The following is a 9,880-nucleotide window of genomic DNA, read 5'->3' as shown; positions in this document are numbered from 1 at the left end:
GCTAGAACTAGTAGTATAATTATCATAGTAATATAGTTCAAATGTAGTTAATCTTCCAACTAGAGCATCCAATGTTATTTTATTTTTTGGATCACATCTCATCTCTTGAATAGAAGACACTCTAATTGTATAGATAGGAAGAAGGGTTGTGAGCACCTTGCTTACTGTTGTTACATCTTCATTTTTTCCTCCAAAGGCTTTGATGACACTAACACTAGCTTTAATTCTTTCAGCATATTTTACAATGTTTTCATCTTCCCTCATCTTCATTTGATCAAAATGACCTCTCAAGCTTTCTACCTTGGCTCTTTTTACATTATCATCACCTCCATATATATTCTTCAGTTTGGTCCACATGTCATCATCAGTAGCACATCCTTTGACCTCATCAGATTTAGCATAATTAAGAGTTGATGCAATGTCAATCATCATAATGTTATGATTTTTCTTTTCAGAAATTTGTTCCACAGTCAATGTTCTAGTAGGAGCCTTGTAAGTAGTTTCTAAATATTTCAAACTTGAATCACTGATGGTTGCTGGATGCAACTTGATGTAGGCGCATCCTAGGGTAGTTGGCCATTCTACATGTTGGAGGGATTTTGGTGGAGTTGAGTGGACCTATTTGGGTCTTGGTTATTTGTTTTTGATGTATTTAATAATTGTTGTAAGCGCTTTAAGGCATTTGGTATTTAATTTCTGATGGAGGTTGACTTTTGGCTCTACATGTATTTAATGTAAGTGATATTTAATTTGTAGCTTATTGGGATGACTTGTGGCTTATTTGGGAATAAATAGGGGTTATGGTGGAGTCTTGAGTCATTATTCATCCATCTTGGAGAAGGGGATGTGGTAGAGGAGAAAACTTTGAGGAGAGCTAGTAGCTGAGGCTTGGGAAACAAGGAAATTTCTTGGTGGGCTTGCGAGCACAAGTTTAGATCTTCCTTGGAGGTTTTATACCAAAGTGTAGATCTAGACTAGCTAGGGTTTGGATTGGATCTTGAGGGATCTTACAAAACTATTGCTTGCTTTGTATTTGGCCATAACTAGGAAGGCCCTACAGCTTGACACATTGCATGTAATTAGTTATTTTATGAATAAAGAGTTGTGATTTAATATCGGATCTTGCATTGTTGTTGTGTCTTCATTGTATGGTAATTTTATGGGGGCTAGGACATCTCCTTTGGAGATTCTCCTACCTTTCATTGCATAAAGTGGTATCAAAGTGAAGGTTGTTCTTGAGCGTGTAGATAGATCACCGAAGTTAAGGCAGTTTACACTAGGATCTTGGGATGACATGCAAATGGATCTATGGTTACAAGGATGGAAGGTTGACCTTGTTTGGGAAGATTGATCTATTAGTGATTTGTTGTAGAGACTTTTTGAAGATCTTGGAAGATGAATTTGAGAGGATTGGACCCTAGGATTATTGCAAATCTCCATGATATAGTGGAGAGGAGGATTAATGAGACAATAGCTCGGGTGGATGTTATTGTCGATGTTGCTTTTTCTAAAAGAGTTGAGAAACAAAAGAAGAAAGTTGTATGCTATTGGACTTGAAGTCTACCAATCTAGAAGAGAGTTGCTTGGCTGGTTAGAAGACTTGTTCAAGAGAGAAGATATGGTAGCAAGGTCAAGGTGGAAGAGTTTGGTTTTGTCAATTAGTTTGTGGAGCATGATACAAAACCTATAGAGAAACTAGAGGTTGTTGTTGAGGATCTTCCTAACCTTATTGATGTTGGGATGGAGATAAAGTAGAGAGGTATATTCATTCCAAAGGGAAAAAAGGAAATTATAGTAGTAGAGTATAGAAATCAACTACTATAGAATCAAACAGAAGACTGATGTTAGGATTAACCTTAGAGAACAGTAACAATTTCATGCAAAAATAAACAATATCAAAAAATAATAGAATGCACAAGAGAGAACAAAAGACACCATGATTTAACATGGTTCAACCAAACCCCTAGGCTACATCCACCAAACAAAAAGTCTAATATTATTATGATCCAGTGATTACAACCTGATTACAATCTGTAATCCCTTATAGCTCAATACTGCCGGAAGAAGTAATTTTCCCACGAAACATTATTAAGGATACCTAACCTTAAGCACTTTTATACAAGTATTTTCATTGCTTTAGGGTTATAATTAATTATTACATGTTGGCCCAAAATCTTGATAAAATAGGGCCCAAAGAATTATGAAGTATGTATAGTACTTTCATGATCAATCACCATAACCTAACAACTAACCCTTAGAAGAGGGACAAAAATTGCTTTTGTAGTTCATGCATAACTGAAAAAAATTGAAATTGAAACCAAAGTTCAACTACTACTATTAAATTTATAAAGAACAATCACCACCTATCCAAAGAAGATTTGATCAAGTGTGTGCTTAGATGCATGAAATCATATTGTGACCTTGAAGAGATAAAAATAGTGGTCATAACTGCATAGTTGAGTAAATGGATAACTCAGGGTGGTGATGGAATGTCCTTGTATCAAATAGGCATGGAGAACATCAATAGGTGGTTGCAAACAATCCAGGAATTAGTTTTCTGTTAAAGAGGTGCTTCTTATAGTGTTTCAATGTGCCATATCACATATGTCATCAATTCAACTGTCAAACTTGCCACATGGCCCAATATCATCGAATCATTTTTCCACCTCCCTGTCTTCTATCTTTTCATTGACTTGTGGACTTCTCTATGTTTGTGGCTTCACAACTTGTTTCCCTCATTAGCTATTTGGCCATGCAAAACCACAAAGTCTTCTTGTTTTTACCTTATCATTTCTTTGCAACTTGTTTTCACCTTGACCCCTTAACTATTGTGATCTTACATTAAAAATGAAAATGACCTTTCACACCACCATTGCAGTTTGGGACAAACATTTTCATCGCTTGTGATGTTGCGAAAGCTTGAAAACTTGACTCCTTGATGTTGATTGCAACCTCATGACTATTTGTATTAACTCATCTTCTAACCTTGCAAATGAGTGATCAAAGCATTCACACCATTGCCACTTTAACTTTAGGTTAACCTTAACTCTCCACAAATATATGATGAATAGAAATTTGACCGAACTGCCATCTAACCAGACTACCACACCATCACTATAGTTAAGGGGTCAAGGTGAAAACATAGGTCAATGAGAAGATAGAAGATTGGGTGAGGTGGTAAAATTCTTCGATGATATTGGGACATGTGGTGAGTTTGATAGTTGAATTGATGACATATCTAATTTGGCACATTGAAACACTATTAGAAGCAACTTTTTAATGATGAACTAATTCTTGGATCATTTGCAACCACCTTTTGATGTTCTCCATGCCTATTTGATACAAGGACATTCCATCACCACCCTGAGTTATCCATTTACTCAACTATGCAGTTATGACCACTATTTTTATCTCTTCAAGGTCACAATATGATTTTATGCATCTGGGCACACACCCGATCAAATCTTCTTTGGATTGGTGGTGATTGTTCTTAATGAATTTAATGGTAGTAGTTGAACTTTGGTTTCAGGTTGAATTTTTCTCAGTTATGCATGAACTATAAAAGCAAATTTTGTCCCTCTTCTAAGGGTTAGTTGTTAGTTTATGGTGATTGATCATGAAAGTACTATACATACTTCATAATTCTTTGGGCCCTATTTTATCAAGATTTTGGGCCAACATGTAATAATTTATTATAACCCTAAAGCAATGAAAATACTTGTATAAAAGTGCTTAGGGTTAGGTATCCTTCATAATGTGTCATGGGAAAATTACTTCTTGCGGCAGTATTGAGTTGTAAGGGATTATGGATTGTAATTAGGTTGTAATCACTGGATCATAATAATATTAGACTTGTTTTTTGGTGGATGTAGCCTAGGGGTTTGGGTGAACCATGTTAAATCATGGTGTCTTGTGTTCTCTTTTGTGCATTTTTTATTTTTTGATATTTTTTTATTTTTGCATGAAATTGTTACTATTCTTTGAGGTTAATCCTAACATCAGTCTTCTCTTTGATTCTATAGTAGTTGTGTTCTAATTTACTTTTGTCCCTTTGGAATGAATATACCTCTCTACTTTATCTCCATCCTAGCATCAATAAGGTTAGGAAGATCCTTAACAACAACCTCTAGTTTCTCTATAGGTTTTGTATCATGCTCCACAAACTAATTGACAAAACCAAACTCTTCCACCTCGACCTTGCTACCATATCTTCTCTCTTGAACAAGTCTTCTAACCAGCCAAGTAGCTCTCTTCTAGATTGGTAGACTCCAAGTCCAATAGCATACAACTTTCTTCTTTTGTTTCTCAACTCTTTTAGAAAAACAACATTGACAATAACATCCACCCGAGCTATTGTCTCATTAATCCTCCTCTCCATTATATCATGGAGATTTGCAATAATCCTAGGGTCCAATCCTCTCGAAGCCATCTTCCAAGATATCCAAAAACCCTCTACAGCAAATCACTAATAGATCAATCTTCTTGAACAAGGTCAACCTTCCATCCTTGCAACCATAGATCCATTTGCATGTCCTCCCAAGATCCTAGTGCAAACTGCCTTAACTTCGGTGATCTATCTGCACGCTCAAGAAAAACCTTCACTTTGATACCACTTTATGCAATGAAAGGTAGGAGAATCCCCAAAGGAGATTTCCTAGCCCCCATATAATAACCATACAATGAAGACACAAGGTAAAAACAAGAAGAATTTTTGGTTTTGCATGGCCAAATAGCTAATGAGGGAAACAAGTTGTGAAGCTACAAACATAGAGAAGTCCACAAGTCAATGAAAAGATAGAAGACTGGGAGGTGGCAAAATGATTCAATGATATTGGGCCATGTGGCAAGTTTGACGGTTGAATTGATGACATATCTGATATGGCACATTGAAACACTATTAGAAGTGCCTCTTTAATAGAAAACTAATTCTTAGATTGTCTGCAACCACCTATTGATGTTCTCCATGCCTATTTGATACAAGGACATTCCATCACCACCCTGAGTTATCCATTTACTCAACTATGCAGTTATGACCACTATTTTTATCTCTTCAAGGTCACAATATGATTTTATGCATCTAGGCACACAACCGATCAAATCTTCTTTGGATTGGTGGTGGTGACCATTGTTTCTATCTCTTTGAGGTCAAAATTATATGAAAGATATGATTTTTTACATTTGGGCATGTACCTGATCAAATCTTCTTTGGATCAATAGTGATTGTTCTCTACAAATTTAATGACAATAGTTGAACTTTAGTTTTAGGTTGAAGTTTTCTCAGTTATGCCTGAACTATAAAAGAAAGTTTTGTCCCTCTTCCAAGGGTCCGTCTTCTCTTTGATTCTATAGCAATTGTGTTCTATACTTTTTTACTCTAATTTCCTTTTGTCCCTTTGGAATGAATATACCTCTCTAATGTATCACTTCTTCGTTAATATATTGTGTATTGCCTTCTTGTCTTATGTTAACATATTTCCTCAACTTTTTAGTTGTATGATTATATCTATTTGGCACTTTGAATGATATAGAGTGACTCTATTTACTCATAGCATTCTTTTGGTCTTTGATCTATATGTGTCTGTTGAGTCAAACAAGGATTGTATTGTGTATTTTGAGAGTATATTGATGAATGGTGCATCTCTAAGTTGAGATAAGATTGAACACACCATTTGGTGTATCACCTCCTTTAGATTAGATTAGGTAGTTGATTTCATGCATCTCCTTCTCCCTTTTTCTCTCAATAATTAGTTAGGTGCACCTTGATAGTAAGGAATCCAACCTTCTCTAATAACTCAATCTCTAATTGCAAAGTCCCACACTTTTGAGATTGTTTCCATGTTACATGAGGTTGCCTTTAGGTAAAAAATTTAGGCAAGGGTACAAAATTTTGTGTCAAAAAATACCTTTACAAATAAAAAATTAACATCCACTAAGTTGGCTTACATAAACAAAAATTTTCTAATGTAGGTTGGTTGAAACTAAAACTGGGTCACTTGGTTAGTACCGAGTTCCTTGGTAGCTGACCTAACTCATCTTACATTGAACCCCTTTGGTAACCAACCTGACTCAGTCAACACTTGAATCCTTCAATGAATGACTTATCTTGGTTTGCACTTGATCACTAAACTTGGCTTCTTTTGAACTTCTTCTTGGTTGATACTGGAGTCTTCTAAGCTTGGTTACTACTAAAAGTGCTTAGTTAGAGTGTAACATTTGTATAACATCAATGACAATTTATGATTGAATATTTTTTTTTCAACAATCTCCCTCTTTGGCATTGATGGAAACACATGTCATAAGCAAATGAACCTTAGAGAAATCAAAATGATTTATAAGATTTTATAATATTCATAGTTTCATTTTGATTCTCCATCCATGAGAACTCCCTTTGAGATTCTACCTCTGCCATCTTAACTTTAGACTCCATTTGATCAAGTTCTCCCTCAATTCTTTTGATATGAACATGACATATTCAATCTCTCCCTCTTTGACATAAAAAAAAGAAGACTTGATATAATGAGTTTATAATGTCCCTTATGTAATAATTCATATACAATGAGCTCTGATTTCTTTGCATCAACTTGATAGATCTTCAATTTAGTTTGGTTGATGCATCACTAATCTATACTCTAGTAAGCATCAGATAGGGGAATTACCCCTAGCTTTCCTCTAATATAAAAAATGTGTCCTTAGATAATGGTTTGGTAAATATGTCAGCAACCTACTCCTTTGTGTTTACATATTCCAATCTAACCTCTTTATCTTGAACTAATTCTCTTAGAAAATGATACTTGATTGCAATGTGTTTTGTCTTAGAGTGCATCACTGGATTTTTGGATATTTTTATTATACTTGTGTTATCACAGTAGATAACCACTGGGTCCTTGATTTCTTCATTTATTGCCAATAACAGTTGCCTGATCTAGACTGTGTTGGAACAATTAACTACTGTAGCAATATATTAAGCCTCCATTGTACACTAAGAGATGCAATTCTACTTCTTACTAGCCCATGACACTAACCTCTTTCCAAGAAAGAATGCTCCTCCATTGGTGCTTTTTCTATCATCAATACTTCTAATCCAATCTGCATCAGTAAAGACTTTCAACTCAAGATTTCCTCCTTTCTTTTACCATAGACCATAGTCTTGAGTACCCTTTAGATATCTCATAATTCTTTTGACTTCCATCATATGATTTTCTTTGGGATTTGCAAAGAACCTTGCAACTATACCAACTGCTAATGCAATATCAAGTTTTGTGTGAACAACATACCAATGTTTCCAATCATAGATCTATAGGTAGTCTGATTGACCTCTTTTAAATCCTCATTCTTGGATACTTTTTGTCCATTAGACATAGGTGTTCAAACTATTTTGGAATCTTCCATTTCGAGGTCTTCAATATCTCCTTGATATATTTTGACTGAGTAAGGTAAATACAATCCTTCATTTGAGAAACTTGCAAACCAACAAAGAATTTTATCTCTCCAAACATTGACATTTTAAATTATTTCCTCATTTCTTTAGAGAATAATTTACAGAATTCATCACGACCTATAAATAATATATCATCCACAAATATTTTTGCTAACAATATCTTATTTTGTGGTCCTTCTTTAATATACATACTACTATTATCATTGGTTCTCTAAAAACCAGTCTTTACTAGATTACCATATAGCCTCTCATACCATGCTTTAGGAGCTTGTTCAGATCATACAAAGCTTTGTGTAACTTACAAACCATGTCTCTTTTATTTGGACCAATGAAACCTTCGGGATGATCAATGTAAACTTCTTCCTCTAGAATTCCATTTAAGAAAGATGATTTTACATCCATTTGATACACTTTGAATCCTTTGAATGCAACATATGCAAGTAGTGTTCTGATCCTTTCAAGTCCAGCAACAGGAGAAAATGTTTCTCCATAGTCTATACCTTCTTCTTGAGAATATCCTTTGCAGACTAGCCTTGCCTTATTCCTTGATACTTCACCATTTTCATTTAATTTGTTTCTAAATACCCACTTTGTTCCAATTACATTTTTGTCCTTAGGTCTAGGAACAAGAGTCCAAGTATTGTTCTTTTCAAATTGCTCAATCTCTTCATTCATTGCCTATATCCAAATTTCATTATTCAATGCATCTTTAACAGTTCTAGGTTCAAATTTAGTAAGCAAACATTACCTTTTAATTTTTTCATTGTCATTGTGCCTTCTATCTAATCTCCAATTATTTATTCTGATGCATGATGCCTTCTGACATATCTAGAAAGTACATGTTCCTTTCTTCTATATTTTTGACTTGTTTTGTCGTGCACAAAGGTTTTGTGAAATTCTAAACTCTACCTTGTCTGAGACTCAGTTCCTATAGTCTATGACTTGGGTTCCTCTTTCTAGGACTCAGTTTGAATTATCTCCAACTCAGGTTGCATTGTTTGCAACTTGGATTGAACTATAGATTTAGGTGACTTGGGTGGTGTTGACTGCTGAAGTGATGCTATTTGTTGTTTCCCAATCATATTTATTTGTACCTTTGGTGAAGTATCATGCTCAAAGTAAAAAAAAATTATGTAGTCTTCAGGTTCCTTACTGCTTTGTTCTTCACTCTTTTATGCAAACTCGTTAATTTTTACATGTACACTTTCTATAACCTTGTGAGTAGCAAGATTCAAACATTTATATGCTTTTCCCTTGTTGGAATAGCCTAGAAGTATGCCTTCATCACTTTTTGCATCAAATTTTCCTTTCCTTGTCTCTTTCAAGACATAACACTTGATTTCAAATAATTTAAAATAACAGACATTAGATTTATAGCCATACCATAATGCATAAGGTGTATGATCTGTACCTTTCTTCAGTTGAACTCATTTCAAGGTATGGATTGCTGTGCTAATTGCTTCTTTCTAGTATTTGGATGCAACATTTTTCTCTATCATTAGTATTCTTACACAATCCATGATGGATCTATTCCTTCTTTCTACTATGCCATTCTACTGAGGTGTACCAGGTGCATATACCTATCTTTTGGATCCTCTTTCATTGCAGAATTCATTGAATTCATTGGAGATGAATTCTCCTCCTCTATCTAAACTTAGACATTTTAAATTCTTCCCTGTTTCTTTTTCAACTCTACCTAGATACCACTTCAACTTTTGAAAAGCTTCATATTTATCCTTCAAGTACATTACTATCATCCTCCTAGAATAATCATCAACAAAAAAAATGAAATATTTATCTCCACTATAGCTTTATATGCCTATTGGTCCACAAAGATCTGTATGAACTAGTTCCAAGACTTCTTTAGTATTGTAATTCTTACTTTTGAAGCTAGTTTTAATCATCTTTCCAATCTAACATTGTTTTCATATGGGAATTTCAAGTTTCTTTAGATTTGGAATACCTCTTACTCTTTTATTCTTACTTATAGTTACCAAATTGTCAAAGTTTACATGACACATTCTTTTATGCCATAGCCAACTTTCCTCTACTTGTGCTAAAAGCATGAAATTTTAGTGAGATCTAGATAGAATATATTACCTTTTGTCTGATTTCTAGTTCCAACTAGTTTTCCTTTACCATCCAAAAGCTTGGCCTTCCCATTCATGAATTGTACTTTGTATCCAATATTGTTCAGTTGTGTCACACTTAGAAGATTTTTCCTTGGTCCTTCAACCCAAAAAGCATTGTCCATCCTTTTCCCTTCACATGACATGCTTCATTATTTTCAAATTTAACACTTCCACCATCATAGTGCTCCAAGTGTTCAAACTTAGTTTTATCACCAGTCATGCAATGAGAACAATCACTATCTATTATCCATGTGTCATTCTAGCTAACATGAGAAATAAGTGCCATCTTTTCATTATCCTCATCATCTAA

Source organism: Cupressus sempervirens, chromosome 10 (assembly GCF_028749045.1).
Source record: "Cupressus sempervirens isolate cs-2001-9-10 chromosome 10, ASM2874904v1, whole genome shotgun sequence".
Lineage (NCBI taxonomy): Eukaryota > Viridiplantae > Streptophyta > Pinopsida > Cupressales > Cupressaceae > Cupressus > Cupressus sempervirens.
This window is presented reverse-complemented; position numbering follows the sequence as displayed.